Below are 24,163 nucleotides of genomic sequence, written 5' to 3'. Positions count from 1 at the left end.
GCTGTAGGGCCTGAGACAGAGGAGGAGAGGCTGGAGAATACCCCTTAGGTAAAGGGAAGGTCTTCTTGAGGCCAGAGCTATGAGAAGGAACAAGTTACTTACCTGTAACTATTGTTCTCCAGCATGGGTCTGGCATGGATCAGGCTGGGAATCCTCTGAAGAAAAAACTGTTTCACTTTCACTTGCAAACTGGGTTTCTCATTTAAAGCAATGCCTGTCCTCTGGGTCATACTGCCCACATCCAATGACAGCCCTCTCCCTAAGCCCCTCCTCTGGCGGCCATCTTCAGATTTGGAAAGCACGTAAAGTGGCAGCATGACCAAGAAGAGCCACAGAGGATTCTGAGGAAGGGTTTGCATGTGAATCCATGCCAGACCCATGCTGGAGAACAATAGTTACAGGTAATTAACTAGTTCCTTCCCCAGCATGGGGTCTGGCATTGATTCACATGCTCATGAATAACTAATACATAGCATTACAACATTACACAACCATGGGCGGTGGCAAGGCTCAACAGAAGCAATTAACTTACCTCCGGAACAGACTCACCTCAAGTGAACAGGTTGCATAGCACTGCTTGGCCGACTCTGGACTCCTCCCTGGAATCCCCGTCGACGCAGATGAACCTCGTGAAGGTGTGCGTGGACCTCCACGTAGCAGCCCTGCAGATGTTCCACAGGGGCACACCAGGCAGGAACGCCACCGTCGTATCGCTCTGGTGGAGTGGGCTCTCGGACGGCCAGGCAGCGGTCGGTTCGCCAACCGATGACAATGCATGATGCAGCCTTAGAGCCACCTTAAAATGGAAGCCTTGGACAAGGCCTTCCCATGGTTAACGGGACCAAAGTTCACAAACAGTTGTGAAGTCTTCCGAACACCTTTTGTACGCCTCACGTAGAACTTCCAAGGCACGAGCAACGTCTATCGAGTGCAAGGCACTTTCAACTTGTGATTTAGGTTTCGGGAAAAGGCTTGTTGAGGTGGAATTCCGACGGAAACTTGGGGATGAAAGGGGGGTGCGTCTGCAGTACCACCCTCAATTTGTGTAAAGTCAGGTATTGTTGCTTGCAGGACAGTGCTTGGATCTCACCCACCCTCCTGGTCGAGGTGATTGCCACAAGGAAAGCGGTTTTGCATGAGAGGAACGAGAGGGGCCTGATGCATCGGCTCGAAGGGAGCCCCCATGAGCCTCATCGGAACCACGTTGAGTTACCACACCGGGGCAGGAGCCTTCACCGGCGGGAAAGGTCGACAAAGTCCTTTGAGGAACTCCTTGATGAGTCGGGTAGACCACAACGACGATCTTCCTGGAGACCTGTTATAGCAGGAGATAGTCGCCAGATGCACCTTGATAGAAGCATGTGCCAGGCCGGCCTTGGCCAAGAGAGCAAGTATGGAAGAATTTGCGGGTTGTGACCCTCAGCGGGGGAATCTTCTGTGACCGGCACCACGTAGCAAAACGCTTCCACTTGTGTCCGTAGCACTTCAAAGTCGACGATGCCCTGGCCTTGGCGAGGATCGTTCTGCAGTCCGTAGGCAACTCGTATCCATCAAACTCTAGGGCTGCAGAAGCCCAGTCCTCGGGTTCAGCGATCCTGGGTCGTGATGCAGAATTATGCCTCCTTCCCTGGGGAGAAAATCCAGAACTACCGGCAGCTTGACCGGGTGTGTCCTTGACAGACTGAGAAGGTCCGGATACCAAATCTGCTTTGGTGACGTCGAGGCGATGAGCATCATCCTGCATTGGCACAGTCAGAGTGTGTTGATGACTCGCAGCATGAGGGCCAATGGAGGAAACGCGTACAGGAACAGGCCTTACCATGGGAAGGCGAACGCGTCTCCCATGCTCCTCGGTGGGTGGAATCTGCTGGTAAACATCTAGCATTTGGAGTTCGCCGCGGTCGCAAACAGATCAATCTGGGGCTGGCTCCCACTTGAAGATGCGGCCCACCTGGTCTTGCCTAAGTTCCCAAGTCCTGTGCTTCCTTGGAGAGTGCTGGGGATCGAGTGCCCCCCCCCCCCCGTTTCCTGATGTAGAAATGTAGAACATTGTGGTGGTGTTGTCCGTGAATATCCTCACCACCTTGCCCTTCAGAGATGGAAGGAACGACTTGAGGGCCCAGAACACTGCCCGTAGCTCCAGGATGTTGATACGGAGATCCTTCTCCTCTGGCAGCCATAGACTTTTGGCGTGCAGATGTACGGTGTGGGCTCCCCAGCCTTCCAGGGAAGCGTCCCTGGTGACCGTATCCTGGTATGGAGAGTTTTGAAACCCTGGGCGATGTTGGAGCGGATGCCCCACCACCCTATCGCCCGACAGAACTCCTACTCGCGCGGGATCTTTTCCACGAAGCTTCCGTACACCTGTATCCAGCGAGCATCCAGGAACTCCTGCAGAAGTTGCATCTGTAACCTGCATAGCCGGATGAGGTAGATTCAGGATGACATTATGCCGAGCAACGACTTGATGGTTCGCACCGTGGCAGTCATCGACAACAGCCGCTGCATCTTCCATTGAATGGGCACTCCCCTCCTCTCCGAAGGTGACACCAGGCAGGACACTGTATTGTGTCTGGCTCCTAGGAACAGCACGTTCTGCGATGCTGTCAAGTAGGACTTTGGATAGTTGATGGAGAATCCCAGATCCGTCAGTAGCTGGACAGTCACCTCCATGGGTCTGACGGCCAACTCTCGCAACGGGGCCCAGATAAGCCAGTCGTCGAGGTACGGGTATATGCGTATACCCCATAGATGGGCCGCCACCGGTGCCAGGCACTTTGTGAACACTCTGGGGGCCGACTTCAATATGAAAGGTAGGGCCTTGAACTGGTATTGCTGGCCCTGCACTACAAAACACAGACACTTTCGATGTGCCTTGTGAATGGGGACGTGGAAATAAGCGTCCTCCAGGTCCAGCGATGTCAAGAAGTCTCCTTCCTCCAGTTGGCCGAGCACGTGCTGCAACATGAGCATCCTGAACTTTTGGAAAGTTTTTCAGAAATCGCAGGTCTAGGATGGGTCTCCAGTCCCCAGTGTTATTTCTGACCAAAACGTATCTGGAATAGAGTCCGGAGTCCCGGGGAGCCGTTCGGGGACTAGCTCTATCGCCCATTTCCGCAGCATTGTCCGTACCTATTCCAAGAGCTGAGGAATGTGCTTCTCCTGATGGGTAACTGGAAGGATCCACGGACACCTGAGTTTGAATTCCAGGGTGTGTCCCTGGGCGAGAGCATCCAGCACCCATCTGTCGGTGATCTTCCACTCGCTGACGCACCTAGTCAGCCGGCCGGCCACCGGGGTGCACGCGTTGGGCCCAACGTCCTGGCCGGTTCAGGCCTTTTTTTTCGGAGCCAGAGTCCTGCTATGCGGGCAACGTTGTCCTCTGCTACCGTAGGCATGGGAACAGCCTCTGCAGGCTTCTTGGGACGTGGAACTGGAAGGCTGGTGGTACGAAGAGGAGAAACCATTGGAAGACCTGCTCGATTTTCCCCTGGAGGAGTGAAAAGAAGAGCGCTGCTGCTGGAGTGCTCAAGGAACGGGCCGTCTCTGTATCTGCCTTGTTGGCCTGGAGGGACTTGTCGACGACCTTCCCAAAGAGGTTCTCTCCGTTAAAGGGCATGTCCAACACCTTTGCCTGGACTTCCTGACAAATTCATGGCCATCATCCAGCCTTGTCGACAAAGGCAGACACTGTTTCCCTATCTGCCGGAGCCCTGTGTCGGCGACGTCCAATGCCAATGTAATGGTGTGATCAGACGCAACTTCTCCCTTCCTGGAAAGAGCGATTGCCTCCATTCTCTTATCGTCTGGGAGGAACTCCAGAATAGGGCCCAGCTTGTACCACAGCCCTGTTGTACCTGGCTAGGATCGCCAGTGCGTTGGCCGCCTTGATCGTGGAAGCCGCAGTGTAAATCACCTTCCTTCCCATAGCGTCCATCTTCTTCCCCTCGCTGTCCCGAGGGACCGAAGATGGCGAGGAAGGGTTAGCCGGCCGTTTCCTTGCGGCTACCGACAACACTGAATCCGGCGATGGGTGTGACCTCAGGCATTTGGGTGCAGAGTCCGGCACCCGATACTTTCCAGTCTATCTGTTTGGCTGGAGCTGTGCAAGTGTTCTTCATGAGGGTCAGGCCCTCATCCCACACGTCATCCAGAAGGGACACCGCCATGATTGTCTTCCACCTGGACTAGCGCCTCTGGTACAAGAAACCCTCCTTCATGGTTTCTTCAGGCACCAGCTGAAAAGGTTTGGAGGCTCTGGCGATCATGGAATGGAACAACGCCACTTTGTCTGGTGGGGTGGTGGGGTGCCCCTAGTTGGAGCATCCAAATGTGGAGAATCGCCACCCGCTGCGACAATATCGTCGTCGTCCGTACCCGTGTATGCTGGGGGACAGGGGGAAAACGCAGAAGTGGAGGCTGAAATCGGGGCATAGGATGACGCTCCTCTTCTTAGTTGGAGGCTGAACGGGGGCCCGGGGGACCACAGGAACCAGCCTGGTGGCGTCCTCTTCTGGATCTCTGACACCAAGGTGTGAAGGGTTGACAGAATGTCCAGAGAGACATCCCTTGGCTGAGCTGGCGGGATCGGAAGACTAGGCCCTGCGCCATCATCACCGTCGTTGCCTCAGTCGTCCTCTTCCACGTCCTTGTGGACCGTGTGCAAGGACTCCTGGTCCTCGTTGTCTGTGTACAAGACCTCCATGGCTTGTGCCACAGCCCTGGAGGGCTGTTTCGGAGCCTCCTCGCCCCCCTTTCTCTTTTCTGTGGGGCTTGAACCAGGGCCTGAGCGCCCCCCCCCACTTCTGGCATGCAAGCAGACTTTGCCAAAGTCACTGCAGCAGTGTCGCGCCTAGGGGGCAAGGATACTTTCTGTTCTGTTCTGTGGGGGCTAATTCACAGGGCCAGCTCCCTTAGCCCTCGTTAGAGCAGCTGCCACCAACTCTTATCGTTGACGAAGTCTTAGCCTGTGCAGTTCGGCCACCGCCTTCTCCTCTGTCCACAGCCTCTCAGATCTCTACTGTAGTTTAGCCGGGGTAGATAATTTCCTTTTTGAGGAGGAGCTTGATTGCCAGCTTGCAATGGCGGCGGAGGGTGGCGTTGATCGTGCCCTTTTCAGCTTCCGCAGTGAACCCGGTGGACTCAGACTTGCGTTTTTTTGGGCCTGTTCTTGGGCCCCCATGGATGAGGCACCCTCAAAAGGACCTAGAAAACCGCTCCTCGGACAGGCCGGTCCTGGGTGAGGCATGATCTTGCTCGGGGCAGAGGTCTTAGCATTAAGCCACGACGCCGTCTACTGTGCCTATCCTTTGTTGTCTTCTTGGAGAACCCCAGGCATATCTCGCACTCCATCTCCTTATGGTCCAGGTGCAGGCAGTAGAGGCATTATAGGTGCTTGTCTCACAAACACATTCCGTAGCCCGCACTTGGTGCAGGGCTTGAAGAGGGACATTCCCACCATCTTCTCCATCATGGTCGGAGGGCGCGAAGTAGGCCCGATGGCTTTCTAGAACCTTTGACGATCTTCGCCCTTGAGTGGCGGCGAAATTCACTGACAACAGATCCCCGCTGTCGGCCGATAGAGAAAAGAGCACACAGGCTCTTTTGGAACAAAAATAGAACCTTTTTCCATTGAAAACATAAAAAAACGTACAAGTAGCTCGCAGAGCAAACTCGAGGACTTCCAAAGCTGAAGCATGCTGTAAAAATCTGAAGATGGCTGCCAGAGGAGGGGCTTAAGGAGAGGGCTGTTATTGGATGGGGGCAGTATGACCCAGAGGATAGTGATTGGTTTAAAGGAGGAATAAAGTTTGTAAGTGAAAAGTGAAACTTTTTTCTTTTACGGAGGATTCCCAGCGTGACTACTAGGAATATTCATGAGCATGTGAATACATGCCAGACACCATGCTGCAGAATGGGCCTTTTAGCTACAGAGGTGCCTTTTCGGAACGTCTTTCGACACCACCGTAACGTGCGCTGAAGTTTTATGGCAGGTGCCCGGTAAGGTCGAAGCCCTAGAGCCTTGTGCCGGGTCACGATGGCGGGCACGCAGTCGCCCTGAACCGGAAGGTTCTGTAGGCCCCATAGAAACCTTTGACGGGTCTACAGGCCTAGGGGTTGTGTGCTTAGTTTTATGGAAATTGTGCGTTTTTGTTGCCTGGATCTAGACCCCCCATTGTACTGCTGGTGGCATGCTTATCGGGGCTGGGAACAAACACGCAGGAATCAACAGACTCCACGGTAACATCTACAGGCTCTGAAGCAGAGCCGTGGCTGCTTTACAGACTCCTTGTCCGAGGCGCCGGAGGGAGAGGGACTCGACCTGCATGGCGTAGGCAGCCCACTGCTTGGTGCGCCTGTCCTTAAAGTATTTTGGGCGGAAAGAGTTTACAGGCCTTTCAACAGCGTTCGTCGTGGTCACGAGGGAGGCACTGATTTCACTCTTTATGAGTATCCTTCCAAGTGAATTTGCCGATACACGACGGGCAAAATTTAAAAGGAGGTCGCTACATATTGCAGGGATAAAGCACGGTAGAAGGAAAAGGCATTCTCAAGAGAATAGTCCGTAGAAATGTGTCCCCACTCTCCCTACTGTAAGGCCAGGGCGGAGGGCCAAGGCTTAGAAGCAACAGCCGTCAGAGGTGTAGAATCGACAAACGGGATCCGCCGTCGAGATGATTGTCGAATAGTTGTCCAACGACTGTCGAAGATGCCTGGCGGTGAACACGGGAAGAATGCAACAAGTGGCAATATGAACTCGATAGACAAGCTCCGCATTAAGCAACCGACCAGAAAGGCGGAAAAAAACAATCTGGTGGGACCTCAGTGCATGAAGGATTTTAGGTACACTACGCTTAATATTAGGGATATTGTGACAGTCAGGCCCATGTCAACGTCCCTTTTCGATCTTCAAAAGAAAGATTCAATACTCCGCAATTACCACTAGATGTAGGACTATACGCACAGCATGTGATTCTAAGCAGATGAACAAGCATCAGAACTTCAATTACTACGCTTGTGTAAAATTGTATGGAATGGCAAGCATTAGCAAAGCCAACAGTTTTGAAGATTTCAGGTATCCATTGACAAACGAATGGGTGTACATCTTATGAGAAACAACATATTTAAAATGGCATGAAATAACACATTTGCAAATCCCACAGTTTTGACATTTTTGCTTGTTCATTGACAAATGGTCACAGCTTCCATCACTTCCAATCACTGGTGTACAAATGTACCAAATAACTAGCCTTTGCAATAGTTTTGTGGTTTGTAGTGGTTCATTGACAAGCAAAAGGCTAAAGCTGCAATTCCTATGAGTACTCGCTCAGGTAAAAATATAAAACAAGCACTGGCAAAACCTTCGCTATTTGCAGTTGTGCATTAACATACAAATGGCCATAGTTTAAAATACTACGACTAATCAATTGTGTGAAAGTATACAACATAAGCACTGGCAAAGCCAATACTTTTTAAGTTTGTAGTTAATTCATAAAAAAATGTTTGTTCCTTTAATTACTACGAGCAAACTTGTAAAAATGTATGAAATTGCAAGCATTGGAAAAGCCTATACCATTGACTATTACAGTTGTTCATTGACAAACAAATGGTCATGCCCTCAACTATTTTGGCCAATCACTAACAATGAAGGAAAAACCAAGCATCAAACAAGGCATAGGGTTTGTAGTTCTTAATTGACAAAACAATGGTTGTAGATTCAATTCATACTTACTATACCATGTGTCAAAACACAAAATAAGCATTAGCACAGCTAATATTTTAAGTTTGTAGTTGTTTATTGACAAACAAATGCTTGTAGGTTCCATTCCTACGTTCAATGTAGTGGTTCCCTGGCAAGCAAATGGTTGTAGCCTTTTATCAGATTTCACACACTGTAACATGATATACTGACGTAATAACTTCTGGCAGGAAAACCCATCTAAAAAGCATTGTCAAAGCAAATAGTTTTGGCGTATTAAGTTGTTCACTGACCAATAAATGGTGCTGTCTTTGTATCTCGTTTCACATTCCATGTAATACTCTGTCCCCCACAATATGCTAATATGCATCTACAGTGTAACCAAAACAATATACAAATCAATAAAACAAAAGAACAAGTTACTTACCTCTGGTAACGTTCTTTTGACTGGATGTTCCTCCCACGTATTCCTCATCTTATGATAATGATCCTTCCAGATTCAGCTGCTTCGGAATTTTTATTTTCGCCAGGGGGCGCTGTGTGCTGTCTCGTCAAATCAGTGTCCCTTGAGGGCCTCTATTCGACTGTCGACATCATCAGTATAAGTAGCGCAATGTTGTTCTCCTATTGAAGAGGAATTACCAAGCGTACTATAGACCATAGGTTCCAACAAAGCATAAAGTGTAAGAACACAAATTCTATGGCGGGGTAGGCTGGGCGATGAGGAATATGTGGGAGGAACATCCAATCAAAAGAAGGTTACCAGGGGTAAGTATGGATTGTGTCCTCCCACGTATTCCTCACCTTATGAAAACACTCCCAAAGCAGTAATAATTTGGTGGTGAGAGTACGAATTATATTTTGTTATCATGGACTGAATGAAGGACCGCTTTTGCAAATTGTCCTTCCAGACTGAAGATGAATCCAGGCAGTAATGCTTCACAAGAAAACGCTTCCGGGACTATTGGTGGGTGCTGGACCTGGTGGTATACCCTAGCTTTTTTCACACATACGACGACAGGTCTGTAATTCTATTAATTTGCCTTTTTAAAGTTACCCTGTGTGCAACTTGCCCTCCAACCATTCTACCTGATCCCTCCTGTAGTGTATGACCCTAGATTGCGCTGGTGTGTTGCTTATCTAGGGTTAGGGGACAGATAAAAGAGGCTTGCCCTATTTTGTTCAGGAAATTAAGAGCTTTATCAAATCCCAATATTATAAAAAGCACATCTATCTATGGGCATTAAAGAATGAACCATAGGGTGCGCAGGAGGTCATTCAGGTGAATCACTATTATTTTTCCTTGTTTTGACCCTAGATAAGTTTTAAAAGAATACTGCGAAGTTCAACACATAGGAATGTGCAGAATTGCCAGTTTCTAAGTTGCACACAGGGTAACTTGAAAAAGATAGGTAATGTTTAACAAACATGTGAATAGACAACCAAGTGGCCGCTGAACACGTCTTTGATTGGGACACCTCTCTGAAGGGCAGCAGAGGTTGCCATGCCCCTAGTGGGATGTGCTCTCAAGCTTTCTGGCGGGTCTTTGCCCGTTAATCTGCAACATGCCCCAATAGCCAGGATGAGCCATCTGGATAGGGTACGTTTTCTAATAGCTAAACCCAATTTAGGGCCTGTATAGCCAATGAATAGTAGTTCATTTTGACGAAATGTAGCCATTCTATTATCAAAACGGAGTCCTTTTTGGGTCCAGCCTATGTAATCTTTCCACCATCTTTCCAGGATGAGGAGGTGGATAGAAAGTTGGCAAAATTATCTTTAGTGACAAGTGGAAGTCGGACATTACTTTCGCTTGAAAGAAGGTTTCACCATGTCTTTATAGAAAACCGTATGTGGGGGTTTTCAGGAAAGTGCCTGCAACTCGCTTACCCTGCCGGCTGACGTTATTGCAATTAGCGAAACAGTTTAAGATTAACAGTCTTAATGGGCATGAGTGTATAGGCTCAAAGCTCAAAAGGAATGCATGCAACTGGTGGAAATAGGAATTGAACAATCGGAAGGATTTTAAAATATGAATCCTCCTCTGAAGAGCGTGTGAAAATAGATAGCACCGCCAGGTAACCTTTAATTGTTCCAATCTGGAGCCCTAGATTCACCAAATGTAACAAAAAAGAAAGCACCATAGGTGTGTCACATATAAAGGGATCAACATTCTCATCCCTGCACCAGTTGCTGATCTTGTTTCAACGGCAGTAGTACAAATATTTTGTTGCTAGCCTTCTGTCCGAAAGCAATATTACATCATCCGGGAGGTCCCAATCCTTGTATCTCAACCTCTCAGAAAACAAAGCGTGAAGGTTGAGTCTCTTGACTTCTGGATGGAGAACCTGACCCTCTTCTCGCGAGAGAAGGTCCTCTCTTTATGGAAGATGCATTGGAGGGCAGATGGATATGTCCATATCCTCCTGGCCCAATCCGGGGCAATTAGGCTTGAATATCCCGAACTGTCTCAACCTCCTGATCACATGAGGAATGACAGGGACTGGAGGAAACGCGGACCGGAGTGGATATGATGTTCCCAGTCCACTACGAACGCGTCTCCTAGAGCTCCTCTTGGGGGAAATTCCCTAGAGCAGAAACAGTTCTCACTTCCGGTTGACACTGTTCGCGAACATATAAACTTGAGGGGTTCCCCAAATGGTGAAGATCTATTTATGGACTTCCTGAGTTAATTCCCACTCGTGGGAGAATGTGCGTCCACCGCTGTGTTCTTCTCTTCAGCTAGGTGAACTGCCGATAGGGAGATTCCTTCCTTCCTGCATTGCCTCTCTGCACAGTGGTAGTGACCCTACGCCTCCTCTCTTGTGGAGGCAGTATATGGCCACTGTGTAGGTCTATCATCAGGACATTCTTTCCCTGCACAGAGGGCAGGAAGGCCTTCAGTGCTAGTCAGATTGCCCTTCGCTTCAAAATGTTGATGTGTAGTTTGAACTCCGATGGAGACCAACAACCACTGATTGTCAGGTCGTTGGCGTGGGCTCCCTAGCCAGTGAGAGAGGCATCCGTCACTACAGTTATCGCCGTCCATGGCTGCCAAAAAGATTCTCCCTTGAGAATGTTGTCTATGCAAGCCCACCACAGAAGGTCCCGAGAGAGACTGCCTGGAACTTTCAGGTGGTCTGACATTCTGCCTGAGAATTGGGACCATTGAGTCCTGAGAGCCCATTGGAGGGATCTCATTCTGGGCGAGCCTCTGGCAACAGAAAAATGCAGGATGCCATGAGACCGAGCAACCTCAAAAAAATAGAAGGCCGGAAGTTGCTGGGCACTCTGAAATTTGGTGACCATCTGCAGAATATGTTGAGCTCTCACCTCAGGTGGCGAGGCTTTCCCTTAGGATTCACCCAGGACTGCTCCAATAAATTGGAGTCTTTGAGATGATATCGTGTGGGACTTCTTGCAATTGAGGGAGTATCCAAGTCTGTGGAGAGAGTGGAAGGTTATGCTGAGATGTCACCGGGCTTGTTCGGGTGAACGTGCCGTGATCAGTCAATCAGCCAAGTTGGGGTAGACGTGAATCCCCCCTCTCCCGAGACTCGCTACCACCACTGCCATCAACTTGGTGAAAACCCTAAGGTAGGTCAGCCCGAATGGCAGGAAAACAAATGAATGTACCCTTACTAGTGAACAATACTCAAGGCAATTGTTTAGTTGGACCGATACAGGAGTTTAGGACGGTCCACAAAGTTAATAAGAGGGTTGGTCTAACAATCAACAATGACATCAAATAATATATATATTACACCTCTCTTTTGTTATTAGATGTCATTGTGGATTGTTATTGCATTGCATTTTCCAGCATTTTTTGTATTAGCAAATATCTCATTGCTTTCTAATCTTTGTATTCTTTAACACAGTGAGCTGTTTGTACTTTTTGACCCCTTGCTTGGATCTGCCACTTAGCAGACCAACCCTCTTATTAACTTTGTGGACCGGCCTAAACTCCTGTATCGGTCCAACTAAATAATTGCCTTGAGCATTGTTCACTAGTAAGGGTACATTCATTTGTTTTCATGTTATGCTCTAAGGCTCAGTACCCTTGCTGAATTCAGCCCAACCCTATTACCCTTCGGGCCCTTTTATGTTACCAGCCCGAATGGCAGAACTCGAAACTGATAATGAGAACCGCCAACCGCGAGCCACAGGTACTCTGTGCTTCTGATGTATAGGCACATGAAAGTGAGCATCCTGAAGGTCCAATGACGCCATCCAGTCTTGGAGTTTGAGAGCCTGAAGGATTTGGGAAAGGGTAACTATCTTGAGCTTGTCCTTCCTGAGGAACTTCTTTAAATTTCTGAAGTCCAAGATGGGTCTCAATTCTCTGTCCTTTTTGGGAGTACCAACCCTTGTTCCTTTCCGCCACAGGTACAAGTTCTATGGCACCTTTCTCTAGCAGGGACAAAATTTCCTGCACAAGGAGCGGATCCGGAACTTTGAAAGAGTTGTTTCCCGGTGGCTTATCCGGAGCCCTTTTTTTTAAAATGGAAGGCAGTAACCTTCGGCTACAGTTTCCCGTGCCCAAGCATCTGAAGTAATGCCCCGCATTTCGTTGAGATGCTGAGTAAGTCTGCCTCCGACCGGGGTCTTGTGAGTCATGGCCTCAGAGTGCTTTTGAGGTGCCTGAAGCAGCGGCTGAGGGTAAAACTGCTGCTGCTGGCGTTGGCTTAGCACCTCTGCCTCGTCCACCATAAGGGAATCTTCTCTGACCTCTTTCACCAGGGTGTCCTCTTCCTCTGAAGATGAACCGGAGTAGGGGTGTTGAGGCTGTCTAATGGCAGCGCTAAGGGATTTAGCCACTACTTTTGAGGTCTGCAGCTTTTCCAAACTCTCATTAGCCTTGCTGCCCAGCAGCCTCAGGCCGTCAAAGGGCATACTGAGGAGTCTAGACGGCACATCTGGTGCAAATATAGGGACTTTCTCAACCATGCAAATCTGCTTAACACTGTGCTAGGTGCCATGGATCTGGTGATGCTGTCTGCAGTATCCAGACCTGCCTGTTGGGATTCACCCATTTCCTCCTTACCATCTTTGATGATTGCCAGGAATTCGTCTCTTTTTTCACCTTCCGGGATGTGGTCAGCCGCCATAGCTACGTAGTCCCACAGGATAGATGTGAACCATGGCAAGGTACAAGTTGGGTTAGTTGACTTTAATGCCATACAGTCAGCAGTAAATAGGGATATGCCGATTTCTTAGTAGATGTAGCAGTCTGGTGTTGGATGTTTTGTCAAGCACTGTGGGTCGCTGCCGGATTGCCTATAATCTTTTATTTACTGAGCCACACTCTCTGGTATCTCCCAATTTGCTGAGACCCTTTTTGTTGTGCAATGTGAAAGGGAAAAATGTGATATTTTTGGTGACCCTAATCCAAAATATCTGTCGGGTCATCCTGAGCAAAAGAAGGAGTATGCTTGCTCCATTCTAAAAACTGTCACCTTGCTCATTAGCTTCCTATATGAGGAATCAGCATGGCCAGTAGAAACTGGTTTACTAAATTCCAGTTTGGGAGAGGTATCTAACCCACTGGTTGATGGAAGGTTAATCATACAAGTCTTTTAACCTAGACTCTTCTGAGATTGATTCATCTGTCACATTAGGGGTGCCATATTGTAACCCAAATGGAGGTGTGTTATCTGAAGGTTCATTATCTTCATAGATCGATGATAAAGACTTAAAGTATTTCTTAGGCAAGGGTTTAAAAATCTTTTCCTGGGTTACTGTTGGCTTCGACAACTTCCACGTAATCGTCGACAACGACTTTGAAGACGGGGTAGATTTTGTCAGAGTCGACGACACTGGTGTCGACAGCTATGATGCCATTAGCGAAGGCAGCAGCGACTTTTTATGCTTTTTTGAAGGAACCCTCGATGGACTGAATTCCTGAATTGTCAAAGCCCTCTGCGATTTCTTGTTGGATCGAGATTTTTCTCGATGCTGTACCGGCTTATGGCTCGGTTTCAAAGACTTTCTCTTCCACGTCCCTTTGTCGTCTTGATGCATATCGACAGGGGCATGGGCTTTCTGCTTGTCCTTCGAGGGGGTTGGGCCGCATTCTCGAAGATCTTAAGCAGGTCATTACGAAACGCATCCCATTTTGCTGGGGAGTCTCACTTAGGTGGACATTTGATTACCTCAGCTGAGGAATCACTAGAGGTCGAAGGTGACCTAGGACTGTTTCTTGGCCTTCTTCGAAGAAGACTAATAATGACGTGATCGACTTCTCGATCAAGATCTTTTAGATCTTTTCTGTCGAGGAGAATCTCTCGCCTCATCGCACTTCTTTTTTGATCTCTTTGAAGAAGACTTTGAAGGCAACCTCCACACCGCCAATTTACCTTTACGCTCCCTCTGAGCCTTTTCGGTCATCGCCTAACAGGAGTTACAGTCAGAGGTACGGTGACCGATACCAAGACATCACAGACACATGCAGTGGGGGGGGGGGGGGGGGTGATTGACATCTTCGATTCACAGTCTTGCCACTTCTTGAAGCCTGTTTTAGGCATTGATGGAGCTGACTGGGAAGATATTTTTGTTGGCCGAAAAGAGCTGACAAAGATCTGTGAAGAACCGAAGCACGCAGTTCGAAGCGTTAGCTCAGAAAAACAGATCTGAAGCCAACGGGCACTGCATGCGCTACTTATACTGATGATGTCGACAGTCGAACCGAGGCCCTCAAGGGACATCGACTCGACGAGAAAACACACAGCACCCCCTGTCGAAAAACAAACATTTCCAAAGCATCTGAAGCTGAATGGATAATTATCATAAGATGAGGAATAAATGGGAGGACACAATCCATTTGAAAATGGGTTTAAAACATGTTAAGGCTAGTCTCTATACAAATTATAGCTAAAGGGAAAGTAATCAAGATATAATAAAAGAATAGAAATAAAATGGAGATTTTTTTAAAAGTTATTACTATCTAATAAAGCCCACAATCGTTCCTCAATGTTAAAGCTCATAATATTACTAAAAATAAAGGTAAACAGTAAAGGAAACATAAATCACCTTAACTCACCCTCACAAACTAGAAATGTATCTGATAATTAATATATTTAACACAAGAACAAATACCAAACCTGCAATCATTTTTAAAAACACATTCCCTATATTACAAAATAAGTAAATTATAAACACCATATAGAATGACCTCAAAACATACACCTACAAATCACAACTTATATTTAACTACTTAAGCACATGCACCCACAATTACTAAAACCACTATCTCACAAACATTATCATCTTTGTACCTTTTTCTTTTTTTTACACAAAACTGTAACTAATATTCACAGTGTGATGACAAACGAGTGCACATCCAACAGCAATATAAATTCAAAACACAAACAACTATTAAATCAAACACATTCACATTTTAAAACCAATCCAAAAATAGAGGTTGAGTTAATGTTCCAACAATGTTGGTGTTAATGTACTTTTATCTTATAGTTTGCTTTATGTTAATGACATTTTAATGCTAATAATATGTTAAACCTTAACATTCATATTTCAAAAGTTTGTAGATTTTACTATTTAGTTGGATAGTAACCTGAAGGTCAAAGATGGTTCTCACTTAGGTAGTAGGGGGCCAATCCAGTTCTGCCTATTAACATATTTGAAGCATAACTCTCATCCCTTCCAATATTGGACATGAAACTACAACAAAAACGTATTTTAAGCAGCCCTATGCTACCAAGGATATTAACAGCAGAGTACAGCATATCCTTGGGCATCTCTATGGTCATCCAACAAAGCTGCATCGCTGCCCAAACAGCTAAATACATCTTTTTTCAAGCTGCATCATGCTTTATTAATTGAACCTTTGTAGAGCCCTTCACAAGTAGAGCAGACTGTCAGAACTCTAGCATAACAGGTGGGGGATACAAATAAGGGAAACGGGGGAGGGTGGTAGGCTGGCTTCACAACAAAATGTTGCATTCCAGTAGCCAAAAACATACAAACTGCAAGTAATAATTCATTGCATGAAGTGCTGCATGCGGGAAGAGTCACCTTGTCAATTTGCGATTGAGAAAAATATGTGGGAGTCTGCAGAAGATGAGAACGATGGAGGTGTGAAGAGGCAACAGGGGAAGAGATGGAATGTGAAGGGATTCAGGTGGTTAAGAACTAAAGAAACCTCGGCATGTGGAAAAGTTTCGAAGTGGGAAAAGCTGTTGAGAATATTAAGTCGTTTGGGTCTATTTCTTTTTTTAGGCACACTATTTTTTATTTATTTGGTTTGGCTGATAAAATCAACCTTTCAAATACAACAATATATAACAATTACAATTTAAAAATCTTTCCAATTTCAATTCCTAAAACATTTAATTCATGAGACGCATATTTAAACACACTAATATGCAATTAGGATAACAATAAGGAGATGAGATTAGTTCAAAAATTCAATATACTTAGGTCAAAATGGTTAAATGCTAACTAGTTAGTCATTCAATTTCATTGTCCGCATTTGGTAAAATGGTGCTTAAATATTGCGTTATTGCCACTCTGATTGCTAATTTCTTGCTTCTGAATAGTTTAATCCATATTTCATTTTCGTCCATTGGGGTGTAAACACATAATAGGTTAGTAAAATAGATATTCCTTATTGAAATTAGAGCTGGGCAGCTCACTATGAAGTGCTGTAGAGTTTCACAAGAATTCATGTTTTGGCAAAATCGACAATAAATTGATTCCTTAGGAGCAATGCCTCTCCTCACCAATATTTCCATTGTCGGTAGAAGATTAAACCTAAACCGTAGATATAAATGTCTAATGTTCGGCAAGGGGAATTTAACCAGATAATCTGCCATTGTCCGTAATCTTTTTGGCCCGAACCACTGTTCATTAAAGTCCTTGTAAATGCAGCATTTAGCGGTGTTACATATCCAATCATACTGGAATAACTAACTTGGCTCGGTCAAGGTTCGTTAGCAGTGTTTCAAGAGATATGGATGCGTCGGCTAGGGCATTCAACACAGATGTGCGCCATTTAGATACAAAGAAAGTTGATGAACCCGTAAAATGGAACGCAACTGTGCTTAAGATGTTATTGTTTGTCAGACCCAATAAACATTTTCTAAATAAGGCACACAACTTCCACAAAGATTGTGTAAATAGCGAAACCAAACCCAATTCAAAATGGATCATGGGAAGAGGAGTACATTTCAGAAGTTTCAAAACGGACCTCCAGATTCGTGCTTCGCATAGATCCCTTATATTACTCTTCATTGGCATTTCAGCATCAACTCCATACAGTAAAATTGGCACCACTTTTGCCTGATAAAACTCCATGATGTGACTATATGAGAATTTACCATACTTATACACTAGTATGTTAGCCTGAGATTTCATTGTGTTCAGTTTTAAATTCAGAGAGGCAATATAGGCAGTTTTGCTAGTGGTGTTGTAGATGGTTAAACCTAAATATTTATAGTTTGTAACATTCATTAATGCAACATTGTGTAGATGGCACTTATATTTTTTCCCATAAGAAGTGTTTTTAATTTTTTGACAGACGACAACTTGTGTTTTCTCCAAGTTCATGATAAGGTTATTTGCTGAGGAGTAAGTGGATAACTTGTCCAATACGTTTTGTAACCCACTTGGGGTCTGTGACAAAAGGACTAAGTCGTCCGCATACAACATCCAAGATATACATTGATGGCCCAGTTTTGGAGCATCACTAACGATGTCTGCAAAAGATTCTCCAAGATCAAGGATGAACAAATTGAACAAAAAAGATGCAAGGATACAACCTTGCTTAAGTCCTCGCCCTGTAAGAATCATTTTAGAAAGTAACTCTTCCATTGTAAGCCGGACTTGTATCGAAGTGTTGGTATGAAGTTGTTTTACAATAGATATAAGAGACGAAGGACAGGCAAAGCAAGTTAATTTCTGATAAAGTAAATTACGATAAATTGAATCAAATGCAACCCGGAAGTCAATAAATGCCAAATATAGCGGTTGACTCCGGGCTGCACACTGAGATTTAACATATTCAATGTGATAATGTTTGGTGCTGTTCCTAACCCCTACACAAACCCAGCTTGAAATGGGTCCCTTCTCCTTAAAGTCGATGCCCAATTATTCAAATCTCTGAGTACAATACGATTGAAGATTTTTCCTGGGGCATCCAACAAGGCGATGGGTCTATAACTTGCAGGGTCGGATCTATTACCTTTTTTATAAATTGGAAGTATGATGGTATGTCAGGTATTACTTGCGTCCGAATAATATTTGAAAAGATGTTATATAATATTTCAGACCAGATTTCCGGATGTTGCTTTAACAAAGTTTGAAATTCCATCAGGGCCTGGAGCTCGTGATGGACTTGCCTTGTTAATGAAAAATAAAATATCATCTTTATCAAATGTTAGAGAAAACGTATCAGTTAGTTGTGGCACTCTTTGCGTAATGGGGCTCGAACATGGCAGATATAAGTTTGTAAAGTGATTCACCCAAGCCTGTTCTGACACATTAGTGGACTGATAGCTAATTTGATGGTCTGCAGTGGTCCGATTGATGACTGACCAAACTTGTGATGTGTTCTTTCTGGCTAACACACTCAACATATTTGAGCTATCATTTTGGAATAAGACCGCTTTGTGTGTTCTTAGCCAGTTCTTGTATTTTGTCCTTAATTGAGTAAGGACCGTATATCTTTTATTTAGCGGCAGTCTCAAGGCTTGGCGTTTTTCTAAACGAAATGTCCTTTTTACGGCTTCCACTACCCTATCAAATACATGTGTGGTTTGTCTAGAGAATACCTTTGGTTTGTTCGTCTTATACTGAAAGAGTTGCATTAAATTATGATAAGGAGTTTGATGCCGTTGACCTGCTTTCGTTTCAGTCAAGTGCGTTGAATAACAATGATTAAATCTTTTCAAAGATGTTGCATTCCAACATAATCTATTACCACCAGGATTAACTGTTATGAAATCTAAAGTACTTTGAGCTACCGGAGTATCTGCTAATTCGATTACATTCCAATATATTGAGAGGCTGTTATGATCACTCAGAGTTGTTGGATTTATTTTGAAATCGGAGACTTCAGAAATAAAAGGTTGGTTCACATAAATGTAATCAATTATGGCCGAGGTATTACCTCTGTGCCACGTTGGTTGTGGAGGCATATCACTAACAAATGAACCGTTTAACATTTGGAAGTTATGCGTGTCAATGAAGTGATTCCATAGTGATAGTCTGCTACTGTACTTGTTTTGATCAAAATAATGCAAGTTTAAATCAACTGTTATGATGACATATATAACGGTCTTATCGAGATATACTAGGTCCATTAGGAAATTCATGTCTCTCATGAATAAATGGTCGGAAATACCAGCTGGGTTCCAATATACATTTATCAGGGCGTATGATATGTTGGCAACCTTTAGCTTGATCATTTGTATGAAGGGGTTTGGATATGACCAATCTTCGGATGTGAATAACAGATCTTGTTTGACAGCTATAAGGAGCCCTGATGTTGGTCTTCCTTGATTGAGTTTTTGGGCTAGATTCAAATGGATATTATATTTATCCCAGGTGCGGACAATAGTAGGCCGTGTTTCTTGAAATGTGGCTATATCAACATTGTCAAGGCTTGCGTCAAAATTATTTAAAAGATGGCGGAACCCTCTTCTATTCCAACTGTGTCTTTCTATACTGACTGTGAAACCTAGGACTCTATAGGTTCTTGGTGGGACATTTAGATCATAGGAACTAAACTGATTTCCCAAGATTCATTTTTCACCCTTACCATTCATATCTTCCAGTTTATGGCATCGTTCATCAGGCCAACACATCAAAACGCAGTAATTATCGAGAAACATTGCACTCCAACATAGCCAGCTTAGACTTCTAAGAAAACTGCTCGAAGGGGTTTCCGAACCACTATCAGAGTAGGGTTCTGAGAAACCAATGTTAATGTAAAACGTTTTACATACTCTCACTTGGTACTGATGCTGTGCAGCAAGTCTTAGACTGAGGAGATTAAGGAAGATTGGTGTCAAGTACAATTGATATAGACAAGAGATTATCAAGCACCTGATAAACCACACAGGTAAGTACAAAAATGACTGTGTAAAATGTATAAAGGAGAAGCTAGTTGAGAAGCAACCAAGCACTGTGCGCATGGGTCACATCCACAGGGTTACAAGTAGGTTCCAGGAGAAGCAGCAGAGCTGTGATGGGCTGAGGAGAGGGGGAACTCGGTAAGGGAGTAGTGGTGGTGAGTGGTGTGACCAGGGACTGGAGAGATGTTCTTTGAAGAGTAGGGTCTTCAGTCACATTCTGAAATATAGGATGCAGGGGGCCAGAATGATCTATGTTGGTTAATTGTTTTAGAAATTAGATGCATCTTGATGTCTGTGTGGGCGAGGAGTTCCCTCAGAGGTTCCATGTAGAGGTTGGAGATGACAGGAGACAGGATAACTCCTCAGGTTATTAGATGGGGCTGGAGTCTATTGGGCCCCATCTGGACCAGTTGGTCTCTGATGGCGTGGTAGGAGGAGAACTACTGCAAGTCTGTTCCCCTAAAACCAGTGCATATAGTAAAGATGTTGAGGTCTTCTTCATAGTCAACGGTATCGAAGCGGTTAGAGAGGTTGAGTCGGATGGTTAAGCAAGGGTTCCCTTTTGTCCAGGATTAATTACTTGGATGATGTTGGTCTTTGAGGTGCATCATGTTACAGTGCAGTTACATGTGGTACATAGTACATGGTGATATTCTGTAAAAATACACTATAAAATACATTATACTCATGGTCCGTGTTTAATCTGTTCCTTACGCATCTGAATCTGCATATCATCCTGGATTCTTCCTGTCTCAGCTTGCGTTCCCTGTTGCTTCCCCATGTACCACATTGCACAGCTTGCAGTCCCACGAAACAGATCTTCCATTTGTCCTCAAGTTGATGGTTCATTTTGCCAATGATTTGCCAGGGGGAGCTTCGGGTCTTGTGAGCGTATGCTGTTGAGATGTTCCTAATCCTGATGCGGCGTTCCCTGATAGTGCTTCCTATATATACTTTCTCACACACGCAAATGATAGCACAGATAACATATTTTGTTCTAAAATGTATGTGCTTGTTAATGATGAAATATTTACAGTATCTTAATCAAGGACTCGCATAGGGATTAGAGCATGTGAAATGTGGTACCAGGGAAGGCAAAAGGGAATGCAAACTGAGACAGCAAGAATTGAGGATGATATGCAGATTCAGATGCGTAAGGAATGGATTAAACACGGACCACAACTATAATGTATTTTTATAGTGTATTTTTACAGAATATCACCATGTACGGTGCACCACATGTAACTGCTTTACTCACCGACTGATAATCACCACCCCAACTACCATCCCAACATTAGCAGGGAACCCCAACAATACCCATGGGCCGACTACTACTCTGCTCCCACTTACAGTCTAGCATGACCAGCAAACAGGCAGCAGCAGCACACAAGTGCTTGCTGACAGGGCGCAGGACATCAACTATATAAGCGCAAAGGCCACGCTTGGGCCACCAGTACTATACAGTACTCCATCACCACCACTCCTCTATTCAAACATTCTAAATCGGCCTCCCCAGCACAAATCAGTTTGGGTGACAATCACTATTGCCAACATTTGGCACCTCATACATGGTCACTGTATATTAAATTCCGACCCAAAGATCTTCTCACTCTAAAGTTTTAGAAACATGCATGCACCATGTCGTTTTGTCACTTAGCTAATGCCTGACCTAACAATCAGCGCATAAGCAGACCGGCAGACGCTAGTTAACTCCAAGGAGCACACAATGCGCATGCGCAGTCGTTATCAGTACAACTCGCGCATGCATATTTATGTACAACCAATTAGTCCCAATCTGAGTCGCCTCAACAGAGAGCTGCAATACGTACTGACGGAACTAATCAAGCAGGTAAGAGGAACAACCTAAAATGAAATGTCTCTCCCTGGCGACACAGGCCTACCGCCCGTGTCCCTCAAGGATTTCTTCACAACCACGCTAACTCAGGTATCCACGGACACACTCAGTCTGCATATTCGGTAAATGCACCATATATATACGTGCTTCACATAATGGGCGTTATACAAGCGGATCTCCACTCACAGTACAAAGCCAGCCCCCATGCCGACGCATGTTCAATCCATGGGGCCAACATACCGGTCAGCCTCATGACTCGCAATTCTCACAATGGCATACTAGGCACAAACGCAACAGGCACTGCACCTGTACCATCCAAGCAGTGGCCTAACCCACGTGAGCACCAACACCACAATGCTACCACATTAGCACACTCCCTCGCCCCCAGCGTATCCATGCACAGCCCACTCATCACAAATCCCATACAACGAACCAATAACAGGCACTGCACAGGGTCTGACCACACTACCCAGTGCACCTAGCCACACAAGCTCCTTTTGGCCTAACTCAGGGGAGGGGGGGATAGCTCAGCAACAACGTGCTCGCCTTGGAAGCAAGACGACGCGCAGCAATAGAGGCTCGAGCCCCGGGTCCGCGCTTAGAAACCTCTGGGTATTAAGCGCGTTATAAATAACCTATCATATCATAACTAGAGCTTAATCTTCCCCAGCCTAACCAGGATGCTAAACCAGCCCAGGCCTACACAGAGCAGGCTAACTCCATACCATGGCCTATAAAGGAACTGACCAGCCCAGGAACCTAAATGGGCACCAACCAAAAACAATAGGTAAGACAAGGACAGAGTACTTAGGACTCAATATCCGACTCGTCTTAGAGTGAATACCAAGAGATCAAACTCAATTAACCTTTTTCTTCCCTTTCCCTCCTCTCCCTCTTTCTTCCATGACAGCATCTGGAAATTGTTTTCATTACTAAATTTACAAACATGAACAAATACATTACTATTCTGCCATTTCAATTTGTGTGTAATGTGTGATGGATAGATATCAATGCAATTTGATTTATTCACGGGGTATTCCCCACACCTTCTGCACATGTGTCACAATTCATCACTTGTCACAACCACCACTTGTTGATATGTGCAACCAACTAACAGCCTTGAAAAGGACCCTAGAGGTCGAAACACGTGTCGGCTGACCACACAAGACTACATGTCTTTGTTACCCCAATAAAAAAAGAAACAAGTGGGTGTCACACAAACAATCAAGTGGATATTCATCTTTTCTAAAACAAGCGCAAGGTAGTCGGGACTCTGCCTGCTACCTGGACTTAGGATGGGCCTGGCAAATCATGCCTCTGTCAGCAGCCTTTGAGGAATGGATCACCATGAGAACTGGACTCAGCTGTAGTTGTAGCAACACTGATGTGATGACTCCTGCAATGTTAAAGAACCTAAAGGACTCCTCATATAGGATGAGCAGTTGAAGTGCCCGGGGTCAACAGGACAAAGGATCACCGAGCTCAGGCTCAACCAGGGTTCATCTTCTAAGCAGAGGCCAGCAGCAGGAGGGCAGGATGTCACAGGCTCACAAGGATGTACTGTGAATTGTGCAGTGCACCCTTGTTGTGAGCCTGGGATGTCCCGTCCACCTCCTGCCCTTTGCGAAGATGTGGAACCCTGGTGGAGACCGAAGGCACTTCAACTGCTTGTTTTCACAGCCCCAGACTGCATATGATTCCATCAACAGGGACGGACCCACTTAAGATGCTAAGACCGTGGATCCTCAGAGCTCCAGGACAACAACCTCCGATGCAGAAATCAGATGTGGTTAAGCCAAGCAGTACAATGGAAGTAGGCATTGTGGAAGCCCCCTCCACACCCCACACACCCCTTTTGATTCCAGAGTAGAGGTTTGCCTTCTAGTGTAGGGCTTGGCTAAGCAGGGTTTCAGCAGCAGTACTCTGGCAACCCGCTGCAGTATCTTCATCTTCGGATACTTGGCTCTAGTGGTCGATTGTTGATTGACTCCATGATCCTATACGAATATCCAAAATGGTGGTGACCTGCTATCTTTTAACTCCTCTATCCAAACTTGTGTAGCCAGTTCAGGTACAGCTATGATGTACAGTCATGACCTTCCACGTTCCAGGGTCTGTGTAAGGTCAGCTGCAGCCCCATACCCAGTCTGAAGTTGTCCCTAGTAAACACAGAGGCTACTTGTCAGAGCTAGTGAAAAGGATGCCTATATATGGCCACAACCGACCCTTGCTCGGTAGCAAAACGACCAAAAGGACAGTGGGACACAAAGACATGGTTAAAACAACACGACCAGCCATCTTGAGCACTGCAGAGCACAATATGCTGCCATGTGTGCAAGGAAAGATGAAGAGTGCACCTATAAAGGTAAAACAAAAAGGTACATCTGCCATCAGCCGAGGCAGAGCTTAGTATGGCAGGCACCCATACTCCAAAAAGTAGAGTAAAAAAGGTTTCCCTGTACGCCTCTCCTTATGTAAATTAGTAGTGCTACAAAACACATAACTAAGGAACAGGGT

At 45.6% G+C, this 24,163-nt stretch overlaps 1 protein-coding gene across 3 annotated transcripts in view; it reads right to left on the bottom strand.

The window, feature by feature from the left end:
- GTF3C2 (general transcription factor IIIC subunit 2) overlaps positions 1-24,163 on the bottom strand; it is a 1,345,710-nt gene that overhangs the window by 137,197 nt on the left and 1,184,350 nt on the right. The gene's annotated exons all lie outside the window — the stretch shown is intronic.

This window comes from Ambystoma mexicanum, chromosome 4p, assembly GCF_040938575.1.
Source record: "Ambystoma mexicanum isolate Mex_15411 chromosome 4p, UKY_AmexF1_1, whole genome shotgun sequence".
Lineage (NCBI taxonomy): Eukaryota > Metazoa > Chordata > Amphibia > Caudata > Ambystomatidae > Ambystoma > Ambystoma mexicanum.
Note: the sequence above shows the minus strand (reverse complement) of the source record. Positions and strands in the feature narration are given on the sequence as shown.